Genomic DNA, 25,721 nt, shown 5'->3' with positions numbered 1-25,721 from the left:
TAAAAACCAGATCTCCAGAGTCTGGTACCACTCTCCACACCACGCCAGTTCTCATGACCCTTTTGGGGACACAAGGAAGAGCCATGGGAGAAGGCTTGGCCCTGGAGGAGGAGGGAGGCTCTGCAGAGACTGGGAGGAAAACAGGCTGAGAAGAAAGGTAGCGTGGAGACTGCAGGGAGGGAGAGGCAGAGAAGGAAAGGGGAGGTCCTGAGGAACGACCAGGAAAGAGAGCATCACCTTTCTGTCCCACCACCACCCAGGGGTTCTCTACGCAAGGCACTTGTGGGCTTCACTCAGTTCTGAGGGACCTTACACAGACTCATCCTGCTCCCAGGGTCCCAGGCACATTTTCCAACCATTTTGCTGCCTTATTAGCATAAGGAGGATGCAGGATTGCCCCAGGTGATGCCATGATTCACTCTGGGCATTTACACCCCACTTTATCACACAGCGGTATGTTGTGTTGTGTAATGGAAAGGCAGCGAGGACCCCCACCCACACCTGGGGAGAAAGATGACCTCTTCTTATACGACACTCATTTTCTGCTGCAAAGGAATTAGTAGGAGAAGCCTTGGTAAAACGCTGGGCTAAATGCCGTGCCAGAGAAGCCCCCAGTGAGCTGTCACTGGATGCGCACAGCCTGTCCAAGATCTAAGTTGCATTGTTGAGTCATTTGGGTGCTTGCTTCCCTTCCCTTCCCCTCTCCCCTTCCTTGTGAAAAAAATCCTGCTTCTTGTTTCATAAGTGCCCCCCTTTCAGGGAATGGGGTGCTGGTAGGCTGCAGACATCCCTTGTCTCTCTGGGGTCAATATTTTTCTCCTTTATCCATTCCACTACAGTATGAACTCGGGTCCTGTGAGTTCTGCCAGCCAGCAGGGCTGTGGACAGGGAAAGTGGAGGTGCACCTCGGTATCTATGAAGCTACAGCAAATGAACAGCATGCCTAGAGCTCTGTGGCGAGCCCACGTGCTGGGTCCTAAGGCGCCAGTCCCACTGAAGCAGAGAGCACCAAACAAAACATACAGGTTCTTAAATACAAGACAGACAACAGAGCTGGACTGCTCTTAAATTAGGTGATCAAATGGTGAAAGGAGTCGTAACAATTCTCACCTCATTCCTTGAAAAACATTGTTTCAGTTGCATTTTGTGGCCCAGAAATCCCTAGACACACCCCTGCCTGCTTCTGATCCATCTCTGCAATGGGGTTTAAGCACCAGGACACTGGCTTGCGGGTGCCATTATATAGCTTCGCCTGCAACATGTTGGGAGTCTTGTTGGTACAGTAGCTTTCAGACCAACCAGTATGTACAGAATTGCAGCTATCCGTTACTCTGAACAGCGATTTTCAACACCAAAGAGATTAAAGAGACTTGCCAATGCAAAGAAACGTACATAGAAACACAGAAACAGAGTGAGTCAGAAGGGGCCTTCTCAGCCATCTAGTCTGACCCCCAGCTCCAGCCGGCTCCACCCATGACATGCCTACCATAGGCCAGGTCTGGGACAGGTGGTAGCTCAACTCACGGCAGACCACCTTGACTCAGAGGACGTTTCACCTTTTCCTTTCATGGCTGAGGATTCTTGGTTTCTTGAAGCTAACACTAGTAATAAAACCTGTATTAATCCTTGCCTCCCTCAAGCACATCCATGACACCCTGCGCACCCCAGAAACTCAGTGTATTTTTTGTAATTTTGTATTTAATGGTAATTTATTATGTTCTATTGTATTTCAATGTATTTTATTGTGTTGTAAGCCGCCCCGAGGCTTCGGCAAGGGGCAGCATAGAAATGTTATCATCATCATCATCATCATCATCATCATCATCATCAATAGCCCTGGTTATGATCACTGCCCAGTGTGCATGGAACAGCAGGTGACTGATGTGGGGAGGAAACTCGGGGCAGCAAGAATGGAGCAAGCCATTCTGGGAAAGAGCATGGCAGAGTGGCTCCCCGGAGCACCTTCTTAAGGATGAGAATGGGAATTAGAGGGGAGCTTTGGTGATGTCATGGAAGCGCCAGCCAATCAGACTAGCCTATTGCTTGCTTGCTTGCTTGCTTGCTTGGGCTGCCAATCTGCAGGAACAGACACCCTTCTGAGCCTGGAGATGAATGCACATTTGGTTTTAATGCAGGGAGGGAGCTTCCAGGCTGGGCTGAGCTTAAAAAACGCCCTGCCCCCTTGCTTCTCTGCTGCATTCGCTACTCCGATGCATTTGGAGAGTGCGCCCATTCCTTCTCCCTTTGCTCTGAATTAAGCCGGCCATGTTCCTTTAACGTGTGGAGCATGGCCGGGAATGAAGTCTTGCTCAGTGACTGCTAATAATGAAATGTGAAGGAATCATGTACTCTCCTGGAATCATTGGCTTCAAAGAGGTTTAACAGTCCTTTGTAGAAAGGAAGAAAGCAGTATAATAAAAATAGAGACGGCGCACTCCTCGCTGCCCCCTGAGATGGGAAGTCTGACGATGATAAGTAGAAGCAATTTCTCCCCTCCTGAAGAGCAGGCATCGCTTACCACAGATGAGGCTTCCAGGGATAACAGATCTAAACTGGAGAGCACCCAGGCACTGGGGTTTTTTAATTTTTCCCCTTAATCTAGCCTTTTCAGTTCGACGAGAATATTTACTCTACTGATGAAAACTGGAATTTTCCTTTTCTTCATCATGTTGGCATTTCTGATTGGTTTTGCATAAGAAAATTGAGGGCACCATCCTGCACGTGTTTAGACCAAAACCCCAAAAAGGTCCCACAACACCCAACATTCTGCAGTCAGCCCTGGATGGCACCCTGAGTGGTATGAGGATGCTTATTAGCACCTTCTAGACGTACCACTCCATGAGTATTGCTTATCAAACCATTAATATAAAAGGTCATGATTAATGTAAGGGGTTGCAATACCCAATTCCATGGAGAGAAGTCCCCATAATGTAAGAGCCTACAATCCTATGCCTGGTAACCTAGAAGGAAGCCCTGTGGAACTCAGTGGGATGTATTTCTGAGTTGCACCGTGTGTTTATCAGCCTCCTGGAACATATAGCAATTTTTCATAACAGGTACAACAGCCATTAATTAAGTTCATGGGAGAGGGCCCCAGATGCAATAATATCTATCATAAAAACTCATGAGTAGGCTTTAGTGTTTGTTCTTACCGTGAAAACTTATCTTTCCACAGTTCTCTGTGGGGTTTTGGTGAATAATTCTAGGCTAGATAAAACACTGTGCTGAAATATTGGGATATTCATTGGGTTCATTGCACACAAAGCAAATGCAAAGGATCCTGCATTCAGACATGAGCAGTGGAGAAGTCAGAACTTCAGCTAAACGAAGAAAAATGAGATTTTATTTTCCACCTACATCCTCTACTGCTTCCACTTTTACTCTGGTTACATTAAACACCCATTGTAGGCAGTGTAGTAATTATAATTTCACAGTGCATACATGCTAGTTTTTATTATGTAAAGGCATAGATATGCAAATACCTTCTTATTATTGCTGTATTATTGCATTTCATTTATACCCTGCCTGTCTTCCTCTCACAAGAAACCCGGGGTAGCGTACAAGGTTCTCCTCTCTGTGTTGTCTTCACAGCAACAACTCTGCATAGGCTCAGAGTCCATGACTGGTCCGCCCCCAGTCACTATGGAACAGCCCTTCTCCAACCCATGCATAGCTTTGAGTCTAGGCAGTGCGAAGCCAGGCGAGGGCAATCCAAGGGCTGGAGCTATGGGGCTGCTCCTTCTCCCTGCAAGCGAAGAACGGAATGGATAGATGCCATGGCCTCACGCAGGAGGAGGTCATAACTCTGCCTGAAGGCTTCACTGGGCCTAAACAAGGGCAATTTCAGCCCATGCATCCTGGTTGCCACACTGTGTACTCATGGAAGGTTCTGGTCACTCTTTAGGGGTAGCCCCATGGACAGTGCATTGTGGGAGTCTAAATGTGGTGCAGCTGAGCTATGGGCGCCTACCACTAATTCAAAGTGACTCGGGAAGCTTCACCTCTGGTGTCTTGTGAGTCACCCTCCTTCCCGCCGCCATCATGACCTGAAGATCCAGGGACAGTGTTGGATCAAGCTATGGACCTGATCCTTTGAGGGAAGAGCAATCCTCTCAGGACAGCTTGACTCTCACTCCCTGAATCATGTATTTTATTGATGAATATCAATAAAAACATCTTTCACCATCTTGCCCAGTTTTAGCATGAGTTTAATTTAGCGTTGCTCAGCAATCAAACATAATTAAGTTTCACTGGCCAAATTCTGACTGTCGCTTAGCTGTTACTGAGGGCAGTTCATGGGGTATGAAGCACTAATGGGTCTGGAACGGCTGGATATTCCTCAAGCCTGCTGGAATTTGTGTGACCAGCCCATGCAGCCAACTAAGAAAGCATGAACTCCTTTGCAACTTCAGTAATAGCATGTATCACATTTTAATCACTGAGAGGATGAAAGCTAATCTTTCAGAACAGAGGTTGCTCCCTGCACCAGCCTTCTTCAACCTGATGTCTGTTAGCTATGTTGGACTACAACTCCCATCAGCCCTGGCCAGCATGATTATATGCCAAAACTGTCATTTTTTTAAAAGTGAAAATAACTTCATTAACAAAAAAATCATACAGAAGTGGGTACCGTCACAAACGCTACCAATATTTTTAAATTTGTTTGGGATGGCTGGAGTGAATGAAGTATTCACATGTTATCATATTGTTCCGAAGCTGAGAGCTTTGCCCCCGTACACTCCATCATCATCATCATCTTCATCATCATCACATTTTTATTCCACCTGTAGCCAAAGCTCTCTAAGTCACCCATCCAGATGTCAACCAAGCCAACCCTGCTTAGCTTCCAAGATTAGGCAGGATCAGGCACTTCAAGCTATATGAAAGGTAATTATATCAGAGTAAAGGTCATGTGTACAATGAGTTTATCTCAGTCTCACGTCTGAGGCTCATTCTACTCCTGTGTTTTACAGGTGGTCACAAGGAGGAACCAAAACTCTCACTCAGGAGAAACCTCTTTAAAAGCCTGGTACACACACACACACACACACACACACACTCACGCAAGCTGGAGCAATCCAATTCAGCTGTTCAGTTCATTCTTCATGAACTGCCACTACACCACTGGGCACGCACAACTGATCAAACCGCCCTATGAAGAGCAAAGAAAATCTCAGGTAATTAAAAAGAAGTATTGCTCAGTGCGGAAACATTTTCATGGTTTCTGCTTTTGGACTTCTTGGCTGTGGCAATTAGTGTTTCTTGGAGAGCGGTTTCAAGCTGACAAATTCCAGCAAAGTCCAGGCTTTACTCTCTGCTTCCAGCGGTGCACAGAAGTGAAGCAGCAAGCAAAAGCCTGCTTTCCTGCCAGGCACAGCAGCAGAATTACCTGGTAAAGAGCTCTACTTTTTGAGGCTTGGCAGCTCCAGGCACGAGTTAACTGCCCAGAGATCGTCAGCTATTGGGGCGGCATATAAATGAAATAAATACATAATAATATTGGGTTATATGCTGTATACTTTGCATGCACTGGAAAGCATTATATTAATTATCATTGTCTAACTTGGGTACAAAGCATATTTACTTTTACCTTGATGTAGCAGTGGTTCCACAGCTGACAGGCAGCTCATGAAGTTATATTTGCTTATGAATAGGAGATAGGCCCAGGGCAGCATGTAGAAGGGCCATGGCGTTTTCTGGAATTACTGCTGTTTTCTAGACCAGAGATGGTAGGGCTGGAAAATGGCCCTGCAGGGGATTCCTTTGGGATTTGAGGTTTGGAGCCCAAGACCTGCCCCTGGAAGTCTCCAAGAGGCCAAGTAAAGCAGATCAGATTGAGCCTGCAGTGAGAAGTTCTGGAAATACCTGAAGACCGAGCTTTTTAAAGGACTGGATGTTGTTTAGATGTGGGAGACAGGCCCTTCTGACCACACCATGACCTGCAGAGGCCTTTTGCTGGGCAGGTACCAAAAAGCTTTTTTCCTGAGCTGCTCCTAAAACATAAACTATGCTGTCTAAAGAAATCATGATTGGACCCCTCTCTCTAGGCTTTTAGAAAATGTATGAAGAGACATATTTCTAATTTGGCCTTTTAAATTGTTATCATAATGCCTCTTTCTGAGGGGAGTGGTGCCTTCCACTTGAAAACCTGTGGCTATTGCACCACTCCTTAAGAAACCTACCCTGGACACGGCCAATGAACAACTTCCAACCAATTGCCAACGTTCCCTTTTTGGACAAGGCGACTGAGTGGGTTGTGGCCGGGCAGCTCCAGGCTCTCCTGGAGAAAACTGATTATTGAGACCCATCCCAACCATGCTATTGTCCTGCGCCATGGAGTTCCACAGGGCTCGATTTTGTCCCCCACGCTTTTCAACGTCTACATAAAACTGCTGGGAGGGATCATCTAGAGGGTTGGGCTGAAGTGTCATGCCAATCAGCTCTACCTTTCTTTTTCATCATCTCCAGGTGACGTGGTGACAGCTTTGAACCCGTGTCTGAGCTCGGGAATGGGCTGGATGTGGGCCAATGAGCTGAAGCTCAGTCTGGTAAGACAGAGGGCTGATGGTGGGGAGTCTGTCTGTTCAACTGGGGCATTTTCAACCCATTCTAGATGGAATTGTGCTCTCACTAGAGGACAAAGTCCACAGCCTTGGAGTACTCCTGGACTACTTGGATTGTCACTTGTTACCCAGGAGGACTTGATTTCCAGGACTGCTTTTATCAGCTTCAGCTGATTTATCAGCTGTGTCCCTACTTGGACAAGCGGCGCCTTGCCACTGTTATTCATGCGCTGGCAACCTCCTGCTTGGATTACTGGAATGCGCTGGATGTGGGGCTGCCTTTAAAAGCAGTCTGGACCTTGCAACTCCTCCAAAATCAGGCAGCACCCCTGCTGACCGGGACTGGTGTTTGCGAACATATCGTACTGGTCCTGCACAGGCTACACAGGCTGCCCGTTGCTGTCCAGGCTGAACTCAACATAGCCGTGATAACATATAAGGCCCTCAATGGTCTGGGGCCCGGTTACCTGAGGAGCCTTTCTCCATGTGTTCCTGCCCGTTTACTGCAGTCTTCATCCGAAGCCCTCCTCTGCGTTCCTGATGAAGTGAGGGGGCAGTTTGCAAGGAGGATGGGCTCCTCCTGCACAGCATGCCAACTCCATCCCAGTCGAGGTCCAGGTGGAACCAACTCTTTTGACTTTTAGGTGCCAACTAACGACTTAGCTGTTTAACAGTTATTCTAATAGGAATTTTTTTTATGTATTAAGAATGTTATTCTTATGCTGCTGCCAATAGCATATGATTTTAAAGGAGAAACATTTATTCTTAATTTTAATGGCTTGTTTCATGGTTTATTGTTGGCTGTGTGTGTGTGCGTGTATGTTTTGTATTTATTCTTCTAGTCTTTTCATATTTTGATTTTTAAATTTTGTTTATTTGCAGATTTTATTGTCGTTATTATTGGTCTTTGTAGTGAGCATCAGATTGTGTTTGCATTATTTTATGTTGTTGGATTTTAACATGTTGCAAGCCACCCAGAAAGCCTACATGTAGTGGGGCAGCTTATACATCAAATAAATAAATAAATTCCGTTATCCTGTTCATTCATATTAGATATTTATGTATTCATCTAGGCTAACCACTAAGAAACATTTCACCTTGAGAAGCAGCATTCTAGGGCTTGTAGGTGTGCAAGTGAACCAAGAGTGAATCAGCAAGTGCATCAGATCTGGATATGGTTGCATTAATAAGTCACAGTGGCACTTCAGAGCATGACACACACAAAAGGCTCAAAAATGTTGAATGATTTTTATTTCAGCCCAACTCCCCCAAGACACATTAACTTGTTATGAAAACCAAGCATGAAAGTTTCTGGACTGTGGGAATTTCTTCCCCCAAGTTCCAACTGATGAGGAACAGGCTTCCAGCAGCAACTCCTATTTAAAATCAGCTACAGCTTCAAAGAGTGGACTGTAAGTGAGGAAGGTTTGGTTCTCGTATGAAAAACTGTTACATTTCAATATTTATGAATTCCCCCTGCTCCCCATAAAAGATCTTGTGGCCTTTAAAGTGAAAATGGTGTTGGTGTTGGACAAAACAATTTTATAGATTTCAGAACAGAAGAATGTTTAAATAAATGCAAGACTATTTGAATTGGGCTAATCAATACAGGTTGTCCATTGAAACCTTCTGGAGAACAGATTGGGATGACTATATCTGGGAGGGTATAATCTATCCGCAACTGGCCAAGTAATGCAAATCAAGGTGTTTTAAAAATCAGATAATGAAGAACACCAAGAAATATCTAAACAACTGCAAAAGTAAATGCAGCTGGAATATTAGAACAGATTTTGTTTGCAGGATTGCAAATGTCATGGCCAAAGAATCTCCTAATTTTATTATTTGTAAGCATGCTGATTTAAAAAAAAAATTAATCTGTGGACTCCACAATTTTGGGATTGCAACAAATGTTGAGGGGAATCCTGCTGAAAATCTCTCCCTCCCCCCATACACACACACATGAATGCACACATGCCTTGTCAACCATAGGTAGGAAAGCCGTGGGTGGATGGAAAGGGAAACATTGTAGGAGAAGCAGAAAAGAAAGAGAGATTCTTGTTATTAAGCCATCACTCCTCCATCCTGATTGCCTCCATGGGGAAATTATATTTATGAATATGGAAAGTAGGAGTCCTTCTTAATCCATAAATTAAATAATACAGCTAGAAGTATTCTTTTCAGAGAACAGCTCCTGAGAGTTTCTGCATCTATCCTTCCGACAGCATACAAAGCCATAAATAATCCAACTATCACAACAGAAAGGGAGAATCAAATGACAAGCATGCATTTGGAGAAAGAGCTGCCCTCAGAAAGATTTTCTGAAATACAATCCAAACTGGGAAGCTACAGCTGAAATGAATTACTCCTTGCAAATATTGATGAGGACTATACTCCCAATGTGTGAATATTTACAAGCAGTTTCTCTTCAATGGCCATATTTGTCATCCAAGTATCTGACAAAAGATAGTCAACATTTTATGTATGTTTCCTTAGATTCCACCTCGCTTCGTTAGCACCTGTCCCTGCACTAGAATTAGCAGACTTGTAGGGACCTGCTGGAAATGTTCCGAAGTCCTATCAAAATCCTCATGTGGGTGGAATTCTCAACCACTCTAGCCATTCATCCATTTTGGAAGTAAATGCTTAATTTGGTCCCACCCCAAGAAGATTCCCACATGTGCAGGTGAATGTTAGGGCAAGAGTGTGGAACTTCTGGTCCTGGGAACAAATCCCGCCCCTTCTGGGGTATGAGGACAGCCCTGCAGGGTTCCCAGGGTCACCAAGGCCCCTTTCCCATCCCACCAGTGGGCTTTTTCTCTGCCCACTTATATGGTGATTTCCCAACTTTTGAATGGTTTCTCCCTGTTCTAAAAAAGTTAGGATGCCTCTCCTAAGGCTTCGCTACCGGCAGTACACACTTTAAATCACAGCACTTTAAGTCGTTTGCCTCACTCTTTTTGTCTTCGGTCTCATCCAGTTCCTGGGAGAATCTCCAAATGGGAGCCAGCCCTCGGACTAAGAGGGGTGCAGTGCCCTTGTTTCTCTGGATATTTTTAAGAGAACTAACAGTGAGAAAAAACTTGGTGGAAAGGTGGGATATAAAAAATAAATAAACTTGATAAAACTTCACTTTGTTCTTCATCAAGGGATCACTTGTAGTTGAATGCTACCTGAACTGTTGTCTCACACAAGGGAAGTTCATATGCACTTTGTACCTTTGGGGTCTGATCCTCAAGAACGGATTCACACATGCACATTATCCCTTCATTATTGTGGCCCCTGACCGATGAGCATGTTGTGCACAAAACTATTGTGCTCCGTTTTTGAATGTATAGGTGACTGGTGTTATCCTTCTCTCCAGCTTTCAGGATATCAGCTTGACAGAAGAGTACAATTATATAACAGAGAGTTCGCATGCTCCAGGCTATTTCCCTGTCCAAAGACATAAAGAAGTTTCACAGCTGTGTTTGGATCTCACAGAGCACTTAGCTGGAGACAGTGATTAAAAGCCCTACAATCTGTCATGGAGTCATTTCTCAAACAGTGTCTGCTTGAACTATAAGAATATGATGTTTGCCATTTAATGTCATGAAACGTATGTGAGGGCAGGAGATAATATTAAATCGACTTCTCTTGTCAGCTATGAACATTTTCTTCCTTTTACTGTGGAGGAAGTTACCATTGCTGGGAACATTTTATTGGCACACAAAAACGAAAAAAAGTTCTTAAGAAGGGAGAGGACGACTCGTGGGTACATCAATTTGTCACGTGTGGACAGTCCCTTTGAAGGAGGGAGCCCAGTGTCCTGCAAATTCCCAGACCTTAAGTTGCAGCAAAAAGTATGAAGGAAGGGGATGTTTGTTTCTCTCGAACTATACCACAGAGTTTCTTAATTGCTACATTCTACATATGTGGCAAGGAGAAAACAAGCCCAGAGCCTAGCTGTTTTCAATTATTTCCAAAAAACAAAACCCAGCAGGGATATGTGGGGCTTCAACATGAATGAGCATTGTTGCACAAGGAAAGAAAACCACCATGAACAAATATAGCTGTTTTGCCCCCAGCAGACTGATTTTGCATTTGCATTAGACATCACAGCTCAGCAGGCGAGAAAAAGCTTTATTCGGGTTTCCCCAGCATGGTGCCCTCCAGAAGTGTTGGACAGCGGCTCCCAGAATTCCCAGTCGGCACGGCCACTTCTACATTGCAGAGGACTTCTTTCCGACAGCCATTCTGTGATTTATTTATTTATTTATTTATTTATTTATTTATATCCTTTTTCCTACAAAGGGCTCAAGGCAGCTTACTTCTCCTCCTCCATCTTATCCCCACAACAACAACCCTGTGAGGTAGGCTGGGTTGAGAGTCTGTGACTGGCCCAAAGTCACCCAGTTGGCTCCATGGCTGAGCGGGGACTAGAACCCAGATCGTCTGAGTCCCAGTCCCATGCTCTTAACCACTACACCACACTGGCTGGAGAGGAAATGGAATAGCTCCAAGCGACGGCTGTCTGGCCACTGTGCCGTGGTGAGTATGTTTGTACAGTGGTCACCACATGGCTGGACTGATTGCGACAGCGGCTCAAGTTGTCTGCTGTGGATGGGAAGCTACTGCACAAAAGGAGCTCAGCACCCGGAGGCAGATTCCAGGATGCCAAGTATCCTCGGTGCAGTGTGGCCAAAGGCCAAACGAGATGCGACCTTAAATACTTACTGCACTTACAATTCACGTTTTCATGGAAAAGCTGGTTTGGGTTAGGATTAGGGAGCAGGAACAGGACTGTAATGGGGCAGATGGGGCATTTAATCCTTCCCCACATGCACATGCGTATGACAATCTTAGCACTGTGTGGAAAGTCTCCATTGATGCCAATGATGCAAACAGAAATACAGGCATGTGTTTGTGCGTCAGGACTGTCCTGAGGGTAAAGATTAAGCTTTCCATTTTCCAGCTGCTGTGGTCCAGATCCATATTCTTTCCCTCCATCCTTCTTACCCTCCATCGTACCATCCATCTTTCTACAAAGGAGGAAGGGTAGAGTTTGTTGCATTTAAACTCTCCATATCTTGCACCGTGGACAGAGACACGAAGCAGTGTCTGTAGCCACAGCGGTGGAGCTGGGTGCAGCCAGACCTGTGGCGGAGCATCTTCACCTTAGGATGGGCAAGGCATCATTTCTGCTGAGGATTCTGGTACCGCTAAACTGTGTCCCTTGTGGGAGAAGTAACTCTGCTAGTTACTAGTTGCAGAAGTCACTCTGTCTGGAATGGCTGCCCTCATTGCCTGGTTCTCTCACAGCTTTTACAGATCTCAGTTACTATCTGTGTTTTTGTCATGGAAGCTAAATTCAAAGGGTTCCTGAGTGTAATGGTCTCTCTTTGGCCAACGTCTGTGCTTGGGGTTCCTTTTGGCAGTGGGCAAAAGTGCCCTGAGCACTTGGGGAATGGGTCTTGGGACTCTTTTAATGCAGTGTTGCTCTACACGGTGTGGGAACTTCAAATAGCTACAGCCTTAGGAATGGGTTATCTCTCCATTTTGGTTTATCTCTGCTTCTCCTTTTTCAAAACTTAACTTTAATTCATGTCACATTTTGAGAATTCTTCCAGTCTTGAGTTTTGGAAAACATTGAGAATTGTAAGTTCAGAATATTGAGATTTATTGTAAAGGTTTTCATTTAACAATTGCATGCATTTTTGTGAGCATTCTTCTCATATGTGCATTTCATTCACCTGGCTTAACACACACACTTTTTGCAAGTAGTTTTCCTAGTGCAATGCATTTTACAGTATTTTCAGAAGTATGCAAATTTTATGAATATTGTCTTCTAATCCACTAATTTTGCATGCTTTTGTTAGAGAATTCCAATGTAACATTCTGAGATGTGTGCATGTCAAAGAATAATAGTTTCAGTTCACATATTATTTTAAAAGCATGCAATGAGGTGATTTTGCATTAAAAAATGAACTGAATGAGCTTCTCCACTATCTCTAGCTGACTTGGACATTTTTAAGGCCCCAGGGCAGGTGATAATTCTTGGGCTTCAGGCAGATGGTGTCTCTGATGGCAGTTTCAAATGTAGTGCAGTATCTGCTTCTATCTTGTCCTAATCTATGATGCTATTTCTAGAAACTCTCTTTGCAGAAAGAGAGAGTAAATGCGGAAGTCACTCTACTTTTTTGTGTGCTCCAGTTTTTCATCTGTTTTGTTGTGATAGCTATTGTATATTCTTAACAAGGGATAAAAAAAAAGATATAAACATAAAGAAACGACCCCTCCAAGCACACCACACAATCTTCTGTTGAAAGCACCAAAGCAAAAGCAAAATGCATAATTAAACTTCCTGTGAGCGCCCAGTTCTTTCACTAGTTGGGGGCCGCTATTGTTGCAGCACTTTCTCTCTGCTTTGAGTTCTCTGGGGGCTCCACATTCCAGTTTTTTTCTTTTTACAAGTATGTCCTGCAGAGAAAGTTCCTACCCGGAAAAACAACCTGAATTTGCAGGAAAGCAGCCCAGCATAAAACCCACAAAGGCATCAGGGCACCCAGAGACAAATGCATTTGTGTAGGTATACCAGGCATCTCTGCAGATCTTAATATTACCACTTCAATTTGTCTGCAAGTTTCAGGTGAAGAGAGAATGTAGTTTGACCAAAAGAAGACTGTCTTTGACCTGGATGAGCACACCCAGTGAGCTCCATATATTCAGGAACATTCTTCAGTTGGAAAGAAAAATTGAACGGGCAAATTAAGCAAGACATTAATTATGCTAGCACTACACTGCTGGTCGGATCAGAGAAGTGATAAAATTTGCATTTCAATTGGGGACACTTCATAATAAAAAAAACTGCTCAGGACTGACCACTTCCAATTAATCTGTTGTTGAAACCTTTATTTAGACCATTCCTTGGAGGTGACTTCAAAACAAGGAAACATTTGTCTTCTGTAGTAGGGGGAGAGTTATTATCTTCATTTATGTGAAACATCTTCAAAAGAACAGACAATAGCTTTTCCTAAGAAAACTCCCTTTGCCATTTTCAGAGGAATCAAAAGGCGATAGACATTCCTCGGCATCCGCAAGGACAGATTTAGAGGAGCTCCGTGCACATGAGAGAGCCTATAAAAGGGGACAGGGGTTGTGCCCCAGCATTTATCCAGCCTTCTAAATGGAACCTCTGTGCAAATAGCTTGCACTTGCACAGACTCTGTTCAAAAACCTGGATGAGAGTGTGTGAAAGTGTGTGTGTTGTGCGGGGGGGGGGGGAATGACTTGGGCACACTCCTCCCATAATCCAGGCTTCAGAGGTTGCTGACGCGGATTCTGATTTGGAAGTAGAAGAGGCAAGGTTGGAATTTGCACAATAACTGAAGCTGTTGGCTCCAAAGAGGCTATCACTAACAGTTCAAGTTTGCGGGGGGGGGGGGGGGGAGGGATTCTGGGGTACAACTGCAATGGCTGGGGCAGACTTAATAGCAGTGGTCCAATTAGCTGGCATCTCGTAAAGAGGATGGACCAACAGAGAAGGGCCAGATGTTCCAAGTGAGTGGCCTGTAAGCACCACGATCCACCTTGAAGGAGGAGCCGGATCTTTGGGGGTTGGAAGAGAGGAGAAAGATTCAATTTGCAAGCAACCTCATATCACTTCCCAACTCTGCCCGTGTCTTTGGTTACTCACTTCTGTGTTACAGTCTTTTGTACTGCCAAGCCAGCCTCGCTGGTCAGCATTAAAGAGTGAAGACTTTAGCTAGAAAGGCTTTTGTCCTGCTCTGCTTGGAAGGAGGCAGAGTAATGCTGCTCCAGACGGTTCCTCCTTCCTTCCCCTCTACCTGTTTGCTGTTCATGCCCTCTTGCCTGTGCAGAGTCAAGGTACATTCTGGCCATACTTTTGATGCTTAATAAGAAAAGGCTGTTCTAAAAGGCTGCATGGCCATCCTCTTTCTAATAAGATACATTGTGCAATACTTTAAAATAGATCTAATATTGGCATTCTTCCTGTGTGTGTGCGCGTCTTGCCACTTCTTCTTAATATATCAATATCTAATTAGTAAATATTTAATTTACAAAGCTACTTACAATAAGTTCTATCTTCTGGGGTATGACTAAATTGCACAAACTAAATTAGAGGTAGCAAACCATGGCCATCAGTGGATTCCTGGGTCTCTTTTGTTGTGCTCATGAACAACGAAATAGGGCTTATTTCACATTTTCTTATCAGCTCTGGGTTCAAAGGACAATTGGAGCTTATACTGCACCTTTGCCTTATCCTTGGTCTTTTTGGAAAGTTTCCTGTCCGTTGCCATGCCCTCATGACTGCCGATTTCTGGTGGTGACCAGGACAGTTCCTTAAGTCTCCTGTGTGTTCACGGGCCGAAAGCAGTGGCCTAAATGGACCTGCTCACTTGTAACTCAGAAGGGGAAATCAGAGGACATGGGCACTTGGATTCCTGGGAAAGCTTTCACGTTATAAAACACCATGACAGAAGATTAGATATTTCGGGTCAATCCAGCTCTGCATACAGCTGTGATAATGTCCATATAAAATGCAGGTAGATGTAATGAGAATAATCCAGTCCTTGTTCGAGCACCAAATCTTCTGATGAGGATGGAGAGGCATGTATTTTTCTTAGGCTTCTAGTTATATGCAGAAAAGCATGGTTAGTGTTTGAGTAGAATAATTGTATAATTAACACTTGTCAATTCAGAACACAGAAAAATAGCAAAAGAGTCCTATGATGGACAGAACTGATACAAAAGACTAGTGACTAATAAATTCAGCACCATTCAGCCTTCCCCAACCTGGTATCTTCCAGATGTGTTGGACTGCAATGCTCACCATCTCCAGCCAGAATCACTAAGTGGTAAATATTAGCCATAATACCAGGTTGGAAGAAGCTGTAAAAAAAACTCCGCATAATTTCCTTCATCTTTAGTATTGGCCCAGAACAGATGAGAAAGATAAAAATAAAACAGAAGCCAGTTTAGAAGCTTATAGTCTAAAAGTCATGATACAAAAGGTAAGTGGATTGGGAGAGAGGAAATAAAAACCCAAATTCAAGCACTAGTTTCTTTGCACACTGAAAGCGTTGCTGCTTCCTCTTCCTCTGACAGTGTCCTTGGCAGTAGGAATTAGTTGAAGAGGGCCCACCTGCTGCGCTTATCTCGTCATTGTCCTCCTCAGAATGGCAGAACTATAGTTTGGAAGAAGAAAAGGGCCTGGCTCAAGTTAAGCCTTATATACAGGCCTGCACACTATCCTGAGAGCTGCGTCCTTATGCTTCTTTTTATGGGCCACAGGGCTCTCCACATCTTAGCTTTAAGCTAACTTGGTAATTTTGCTATCTCTTGGTTGTAAAATGCTCACATTAGAATAGCGCAGAGGAGAACATTGAGAAGGAAAGCGACTTCCTAATCTTCTCTTTAGTGCAACTGCTTTGCACATGAGCCTCCTGGGTCATATCACCGTAGCTTAAGCTCATCCGTGTGGCCCTGTGTGATTTTAAGTTCCTGCTTTTTAGCGACTTTCCCTTCCAGTATAAACAAGGCTGTTGCAACCCACAGATTCACAATTTATCCAGTTTTGTTTAAACACTGAGCGAATGGGCATGATGACCGGTGCCACTGGTGGATTAGCCTTCCACTACAGGCACAATCTGCTGTTTCCAGTTATTTTAATGGTCTTTACAGAGGGGAATTTCCCAGCAGATTGTGCTGTAAATAAGTTATGTATAATGGATCTACCATATGTCCTGACTATTATGTTACTATTTTTTCATCATTTGCAAAATTGGCCAGTGTTATTAATTTCAAGACTGCAGTCGAACACACGCTTGCGTGAGAAACTGTACCATGGGGATCAGGAGGTCTTAATTCCAAGTAAATGACCACAGGTTCAGGTTATAGGCACTTTCCATGATACTGGCTAACTTTCTCTGGGTAATCTGGCAGTGGCAATAAAATGTAGAGCTATTCAGAACAGAAGCATGCATCCTTTTATTTTCTCTATCTGAAGAAAGCCAAGTAGCTGTAATGAAATTTCACCACAGCTGATTGTGTGCATGTGTGCGTGTGTTTCTTTTCTAGTCATTCTTTTTCCAATTACCTTTAATAATACATCATGGGTTGCAAAAAATGAGTGCATGTTACCTGGAATGGCCAGTAATTATTCTCAGATACATTGAACCAGGCATTGACACCCTGGCTTTAGAGAAATAATTTTAATATTTGCATTTTTTCAGGCTTCCTTCTTTACCATGGCAAATGGTCTCTTCATGCTATTTTTGATAATAAAATATGAAAACTGGATTCTCTGTCATATAATTTTAAGCATTTCACATGCTGAAAATCACTTCTCCTGGTTTGTGTATTTTAAAAAATATATATTAGATACACTCAAATGTATGTGGTGATACTGGAGTGTGTAATTGCCTGGGCGGAATAGTGAGAAATGGGATGTGTTTATTACTGATATCAGAGCACTAGAATATCCAATTTCACTGCTTCCGTTCCACAGCAAATGGAGCTTTCATGGTTCCTAATATATTTACAGTGTGTCTACTAAGTCTGAATTCCCGCATACGGTTCCCTACGTGTAACACCAACTGAAATCAATGGGAGTTACACACTGCTGTGTATTTCCAAATTGATGTCCAACAGACTGATGGGCAGAGCCTGATTTTCCCTCATGAATGGTTTGAAATGAAGCTTATTGTAAGTTTAACAACAAAGCCAGAAAGACTGAATAGGCTGCAACTCCGAATGTGGTGGCTTTAAAATAATTGTACTGAATGCCCTGTGGCTAACTGGGGGAGCGTCTGGGCCACGGAACAGGCAGGCTGGCCTGCCATCAGGCAGCCCGGGCAGAGTCTGCAGGGGGCCAGGGGGTGGGCAGTTCTGTCCCTGTATCCTTCCTTCAGCGTTCCCTGGGCATTCCCATCTTCCCAAGCTGGCATCCTGGTGGGGGAGGTTGGCTTGTAGCTGCCCTGGGCTGCCTGTCCTGGCTGATCACCTTCTCCCAGCACAGAGAGTGCCATTGCGGAAGGCCTTGGGTGAGCAAGTCGGCACTGAGGCAGCTGGTTCAGGCCGCGTGTGTTGGCAGCCATCGCCCCCTCTGGCCAGGCACACGCCACCACGGATCACGCACTGTAGCCCCTCTTTGAACTGGCAGCAAGCAGCCACCAGGTGGCGTGGGGCCAGGATGGCTCTCCTGCCTTGCCAAAAAGGAGCACAGAAGCAGATAGCGGTTTGTGTCGTATTTGCATATGCACATGTATATGTAAAGTTGCACTTGAACATTGTGCAATGTTTGTTTCATAACTGTTCAATTGCAAGCTGGTCTTCCTCTTCTGTTGCATTTATAACTGACCTTTTGGTCTCCTGTGAGGAACCAAGGCAGCTTACATAGTTCTCTTCCTTTCCGTGCTTATCCTCACAACAACCCTGTGAGGTGGGTTAGGCTGAGAGCGACTGACTGACTCAAAGTCATCCAGTGAACTCCATGGCTGAGCGGGCACTAGAACCCGGATCTCCCAAGTCCTTGACCAACACTTTAACCTCCATGTCACACTGGATCTCAGTGAAGTTTGTAAGCTGCCCTGGAATTCTTTTCTCAACTGAAGCAGAAATAATTCCATAAAGAAAAACTGTTAAAAGCAAAAGAAGCAAAGAAAATTTGTCCATCACACAAACACATTACCCCTTTCTACTAATTTGCCTTAGCATAAATTGCTGTGGTAGGACCAAGAGACCAAGGACAGAAGGATGCAGAAGAAAAGTCAAGACTACTGTTGTTGTTGTTGTTATTGTTGTTGTTGTTTTTAATGATCACTTGAGAAAAGTTGGTATTTGCTATAAGGCTATAGCAGTGGGATAAAGGCAAAGGCATCTGTTCTGCTGTCATAAGTATATTACAATAATATAATATAAAATTATATTGTGTGTGTGTGTTATTGTTTGTTTAGACATCTCTCTGCATGTGCTGGAGAAACTGAATGCAGAAGTAAATCTTCCACTTGCTCTACAGTCACACAGGGTGTATTATTAATCAATATCCTGGAAAACATTTCAGCTGAAAAAGTAATAATTTACTTGGAGGCTGCAGAGGGGATGTGTAGACCTGTCACTATGATTTTAGAATAAACAAAAACGTTCCTTTGTAAGATACTCGCCTCTGCTGTGTTAACGGAGTATCAAAGATTCATGCCCAAAAGCATGTTTCATCAACCCTAACAAGGCTGAGCGACACGGGGGCTTCAAGCCAAGCTGCGAAGCTTGCCTGAATCAGCGCCCTTGACTTGTCCCGGAGTACCTGAGCAATGCAAAAGCAGCAAGCAGAGGAATGACAAATGCCTCACCCAACAGACAGCAACTCTGGGATAGACGTGACATGGTGAATAATTGCATCTGTGGGGTGAACTACACTTAAACTTTGAATCAACAAACAAGCTCGGCCATCAGTAGACACGTTATATTCAAAGCCAAGTGTCAGTCGGCACACACTTTTAACACATCTAATCTAACTGTATTTTCCATCTATATATGTGGAAAAGACTGCAGCTATTTGGGGTGCAATCTATGCATATTTGGCCAGAAAAATATCCTATAGCCAACCATGCTGGCTGTTTAATGTGGGGAATGGCAGGACTGTTTTGTTTTTGTTTTGTTCTATTTTTGTTTTGGTCTAAACATGCAGAACACTGTGCCTTTCAGTATTCACCTGGATGTATTTTCACACATGTAGCTAATGCCAGCACAAAGCCCCGTCATCTGTGTTTCATGATGGAGCTTTATTGTCTTCTGTGACTGGCAAAAACAAGGAGCATGCAAAGGTGCCAAATGATGTTGGGTGTTAACAGGTAGAGGGAAATAAGCGGTTCGGGTGAATTGAAGTATGTGTGAATGCTCCCAGCGTTCACACAGCACTACCCAATTATTTCCACAACCTGAAGTCTGTTATTTCTTCCCTGCAACCATCAATGATGTTGGATGTAATTTCTCTCCACCTGCTTCTTTATAACCTGAATCCTTTGTATATTGCAGCAAGTCAAGTGTTGCAAAAGAAAGATTGCCGTTTAGAAGGTAGGCCTGAAGCTGGATGAAATATGCTCAGAAGGACTGGGCCTCAACTTCAGAGCTTCTTAGGGTTCTTTGGAGAGCGATGCAGTGAGTGAATGCAATTGGCACTCTCGGTGGGCATCCCAGAGACATCATGAGCTAGAGGAGGAGGAGGAGGAGGTCCTTGAAAACTCTGTGATGGAAGTTTTAGAAACTCAGGGAGAAGCAGAGGCCTTTGAAAGGCTCTCAAGGTTGCTGCCAACAGGTCAACCAGGACAGCAGAGATGTTTTGGAAGAGACAGGAGTAGTTCAAGGAGGGGAGGGGAGAGAGCCCTTGCCCTGCCCGGTCCCTGGCAAGGCATTTGGAGAGACAAGCTGCTGAAGGTTGCTTAAACTTCACAGAACCCATGTTCCCCAGATTCAGCTGACATTACAAGGTGTGGCTTAGATATTTAAAAAGCACCCCACATGTGCAGCATGTCCCACAGTTCATTGTAACTTAACCATATTCTGTGGACAGTGATGAGAGTGACAACCGGGTCATTGTCCCATATCCGCAATATTCCCCTCTTATTAAAAATTGCTTGAGTTGCAAAGCAGGTGGGTCTGGCAGCATCAATGTAATGTGTCAGGGATGGGGGCAGACCCCCACTTTATGAGATTTTTTTCTTTATCCACCAAGTGGAATTTTAGAATTTAAACATTAGGACTACAAGCATTTGTTCTGAGTACCAGAACTGAATGGATCCCACAGTCCTTCCACACAAAAATTCCCTCCAGCTTACCTCATCTTAGCAGTATAGGTTAGGGTTGAAGTTATATTTGCTGCTATGGTTAAACATGTAAATCCTTGCTAATCTCTTGCAAATCTCCTAGAGACCTATCAGTAGATTCAGATCTAACTTCGCCCCCGGCTCTCATAAGAATATGAGAATATATCTACCGCTGGACTTTATGGTGTGTTTGAGCTTACTCAAGTATCAATACAGAATGAGGCATTCCAGAATATGCAAGATGCATGGACAGCTTTTATAGTATCTAGTTCTTGCCTGAAGTTTACCTTTGCAGTTCTCTCTGCTATTTCCATCCCCTAAAGCTGAAAATGTGCTCATGGTACATTTACCATCTGCTTGTAAAACCATTGCCCCCTTGCTTTCATTCTCTTGTTCATGAAGTTCGATTTCATAAGGCAGCCACACTCTGCTTTCTGAAGTGCAGTCATGATTGAGTCATTTTTCACAAATGAACCCTCATGTGAAATTAAGCCTATGTAAAAGGTAGCTGCAGACCTCTTCTGCATCACCACCCAGTCCAATTCGCAAAGCGCTTCCTGAGAAATAAACACCACTGGATCCAAGGGGGATTGACTTCTGAAGAGCTGTGCAGAAAATGGCTCTCCTCAGTGCTGACACAGCCAGGTGTGCTAAGTTACAGCAACCCACCAGCTTTTACTGTGTGACTTAAGCCAGTCTGGAAGCCCTTTAGAGGGGCTGAGGAGAGGCATAACAACACTTCCAACGAATATGAAGAAATACATCCAAGACTGTGCACATGCACTTGGGGGAAAAGACCCGCTGTGCCCAGTGGAACTTCCCTCCACCCAAGAAGGATGCTTTTAGTGGCAGTTCCCCTCTGGGACTGCCCTGTCCAACTCCTGCTGAGCTCTTGGCAGGGCAGGGGAGAATAAATCTCCTTTTATCTTGACCACAACACTGTGAAATCAGGTTGAGAGAAAGTTTCATGGCTGGGTAGAGGACTAAATGCCAACACTACTTCAAGTAGACCCACTGACATGAAAAGGACCTGAATTTATTATGCCTGATTTAAGTCCTCTTCCCACAACTCTACACGGGATCTATGCTGAATTTACCCTCGGTCTCCCCAGGCCAAATTTGGCACTCTGTTCACTGCTCTGCGATGTCTGACAAGGGCCTGATATCGCAAGAACAACTGAAATCATTCTTCTGCCACTGGAGGGTGTTGTGCCCATGCCAGTCTCTGCAGCTCACTTTGACAATTCTGACTAATTCAGCCATATTAAATATTTTTACCCTGAGATAATGCAAAATGCATAATTGATAAACACGGATGAGTTCGTGTTTTGTAAGAGTCTGATAAAAGCTGGCCATATCACATCCAAACGATAGCAAAAGGCATCTGGGTGGAATCCACCCCCACCCCCACCCCTCCCCTCCCCCATACGTTTTGCAACCTGCTCCTGAAAATGGCAGGGATGGTGATGATGGATTGGGATGCAGGTGCAAACTTGCTCCTTCCGCAGAATATGCCCGTGCCCTTTGCAGACACGTTTTGCCTGTCTGAGGACATGACTAAGTGCAGCTCCCCAGTTTTTGCTGTCTGTCACCAACTCAGCATTTACCACCTATGGGAACGGCTAGCAGGAGTAACTACAATTGTCAGCCTTTTTGCCAGTCCTCCCCGGATCACGTACTTCCTAACTTTGCATGTCTTATCATTTGATGGTTCCACTTTGTCTCTCGTTATGCAATGTCACTTTCTCATTCACCTGGATATTTCGCCTTCGGTTAACTTGTTGCGTGTGCTGGCTTGTGGCACATCATGGACCTGCAAGCAACAGCCCCATTGCAGCCCTGAATAACTGGAGCAATGCTGGGGGCGAAGATGGGAAAGTGTCGTGAGCTGGCGGTTTCCTCCCTTCTACATTCAAGGCAACAGACTGCTCTTTTGCAAAATCTCTTTATTGACCAAAGTAAGCCCCATAAACTCCATCAGCTCAGAGTGTATCTCTGAGCATGCACAGAGCAGTTTGTTGAACCCAACCTGAAGAACAACTCCTGGAAGCCCTCCTTTTGCATAAGTTTGGGCTGGATCCCTTCAAGAGGGCCTGCCTGGAAGCAAGCATGCCTTTTCTCTGTGCACTGACCTTCTAGTTGGCTAGCTCTCTTCTCTTGACGTCATGTCATGGGATCCAGAGTCATGCAGACATCATCTGAGAGCTGCTCTCCATGCCCCAGCAGCCGCTGTACATCTTCTCACAGCCTGTCCGAGCACCTGGGAAGGGCCTTGAGGTAAGCACCTCTGCTTCCCTCAGCTCCAAGTCTGGATCCGCCCTTTCCCAAGCCCCCTTCCCCTCCTCCGCTTCATTCTCCGACTCGAAGGCCAGGCCAGCACGATGTGGGGATGCATGCCGGGAACAACCACCACCCTTCCCATGCTCCATTTCGTCATCCTATGATGTACTACAAGCCCCGCCTGCATATCAACTTCACTAAAGGCAAATGTCTCTGTAATAATTAACTCTGTGCTCCATGTGCAATAAGGCTCAGTGGTGCCAGTGGATCGTTTCAAATTCTGGACTTAATGGTCTTCCCAGGGTGTGTGTGTGTGTGTGTGTGTGTGTGTGTGTGTGTGTGTGTGTGTGTGTTTGCAGGGGCCCTTAGATATCCCTGCTTTGCTTTACCTGTGCAGCACATAACTAACACGTCTTCTCTCCCACTCCACTGTCATTCCACACTTTGCAACTGCTTTGATATTCCTGATGTTGGAACAAAAAGTTAACTCAACCATTTCAAAAAGAAAGAAATGCTCTGAGCACATGCAGTTCTGCACTGTAAATTCAATTAATTAATTTCTGTGCTGCGCAATAGCCAAATCTCTCTGGGCAATGTGAACAACAGTGATAAATACACTAGGATGCAATATAGAATAGAACAACAATAAAACATAAAATTACAGTAAGAATTAAAAGCATTTTTAAAGTCACATTCTTACAGCCAAACAGCTAAAAGCAGCCCAGGCTGCTAGGCCTGCGGAAGAGAAGCAGGTGATGCCCCGTCCCCCCACCCTTATGTGCCTGGAGTAGGGTTGGGATGACCCTTGCAAGGGGTTGCCCCAGGCACCCCTGTTCTCCATGCCAGGCCTGGAAGGGGGGGGTTGATTCCTGGCAAGTGCCCCACAAGCGCTGGGCCACTAGCCAGGGACTCAGACTCTGGGCTGCTGAGTCCAGAGAATCCAATGGATTCCCACCCTCAAATGAATGCTCCACAAACCGCTGGACTGGAGTTGGTAGATGCCTCAGCATTTAACTCAGAATGGAAAAGAAAGCCAAGTCAGTGCCAGACAGGCCTTGGTGGGGAGAATACTCCTTAGCTTGGGGGCTGCCACAGAGAAAGCACTTCTTGTTGTCACCAGCTGATCCTCCCTTGGAGGAAGGCCTCAGATACTGAGGTCTTGTTTAGGTACATTGTGGTTGGCAGAAGCTTTCCATCAGGTATTGTGGTTCCAAGATTTGAAGGATTTTATAGGTTAATACAAACACCTTGAATTGGACTTGGAAGCATCTAGGCAAGCCAATACAAGTAGACCAGAATGAGAGTTACATGTTTGGATTGTCTGCTCCCAGATATTTGTCTGGCTGGCACATTTTGCACAGGCTGAAGCTTCTGATCTGTCTAGGCAGCCCCAGGTAGAGCACCTTACAGTGGTTTAGTTTAGAGATTACCAGAGCATAGATCACTGAAGCTAGGCTTTCCCTGTCCAGATAGAGGCATGGCTGGGCCACTATCCAAAGCTGCTAGAAGGCACTCTGTGCTACTAAAGCCACCTGAGCCTTGAGTGACAAAGATGACTTGAAGCGCACCCAAGCTATGGCCTTGTTCCTTCCAAGGAATGCAACCCCATCCATAACATTGGAGCATTCTGCATCTTCTCAGAGGAACCACCCACCAACAGCACTACGGTCTTGCCTAGACTGAGCTTCAATGTGTTAGTGTTCGCCCGGCCAGGAACTGGTTTAGCACATCCACAACCTGATCTGATGAGGTTGATAAGGAGAAACAGAGCTGCATGGCATCAGCGTACTGATGACGGCATGCTCCAAAACCCCGGATAACCCAACTCAGTGGTTCCATGTGGCACAACGCGAAGGCCGAGATCAACTCTGAGGCACCCCGTGCTGGAGAATCCAAGGCTTCAAGCAATATCCCCCAGTAGGCTGGCACCGACCCTCCAAGAAGAATGGAACCGCTGCCCTGCAGTTCTCCACACTCCCAACTCAGAAGGTTGCCCCAGAAGGATGACATGGTCAATGGTATGCACAGCCCCTAAGAGATCTAGGAGTATCAAGGGAATCATTTCCTCTCCTGGCATACAGAGTGACCAAAGCTGCTTCTATTCAAGACCCAGTCTGAATCCTGCCTGAAATGGATCCAAATAATCAGTCTCATCCAAGAGTGCCTGGAGGTCATTGGCCAGCACCCACTCAAGGACCCTGCCAAGAAGGAAGCAGGTGCCACTGGCCTAGAATTATTTGGCTCTTCCACGTCCAAAGTAGGAGTGGCCTCACCACTGCCTCTTTAAGACAACATGGGGACCTCCTTCTTGGAGGGAGCCTTTGATCACCCCTGGCCCAGGTGGCTCTTCTCTCCCGGCTGGCTTTGATAAGACAAGAGGAGAAGTGTCCAGCACAGGTGTGGCAGCACGATTCTGCCTAAGCGCCTTGTCACCGTGCTGGAGCTGAACGCCCTTCCCCTTGCCTTTTTCTTTCTCACCGTCTTGAAACAAAGGTGAATATTAACAGGCCAGCTGCTTCTGTGAAATACAAATTAATCTCAAGGAGGCTCTGAATAGCTTTCTTAAATTAGGGATGCTCTCTAGTACCCGATTTGAAAAGCCCCAGTCGAAGGTGTTTGTAGATACTGTTAATTTTGACACACCTGTTTCAATGTGATACTCTCACTTGTACGCTTGAAGATCGCTCCAGAAAGATAATGCGCTGTGCAAAGGGAATCAGCCCTTTCATATATCTGAGGCTGCTCTTGTGCTTCCTTCACCTCTAACCGTGGCTTTTCTAAATCCCGTTTCATTTTCACCAAAGTATTTAAGCCTTTTCAATGGATAGAAAGATTCAGCAAGTCTTTTTAATTCAGAAATCTTTTATTCACTTATGCGTGGATACTCAATTACCATATGGATGACAATGTTGTAGTAAGAAAATCTTTCTCCCACCGTTCAGTACATAATCTCTCCTTTCTGTGTCAATTTTCACTGCACGATGCATCTCAAATAATGGAAACGTGACTTAATTTTCAGTCTGTCCTTGAACAGCATTCAGTAAGTCCTTTTGATTGA

This window comes from Varanus komodoensis, unplaced genomic scaffold (genome assembly GCF_004798865.1).
Source record: "Varanus komodoensis strain SLA01 unplaced genomic scaffold, ASM479886v1 scaffold1, whole genome shotgun sequence".
Classification (NCBI taxonomy): Eukaryota; Metazoa; Chordata; class Lepidosauria; order Squamata; family Varanidae; genus Varanus; species Varanus komodoensis.
The sequence above is the reverse complement of the archived record's forward strand: the minus strand, read 5'-3'. Positions refer to the sequence as shown.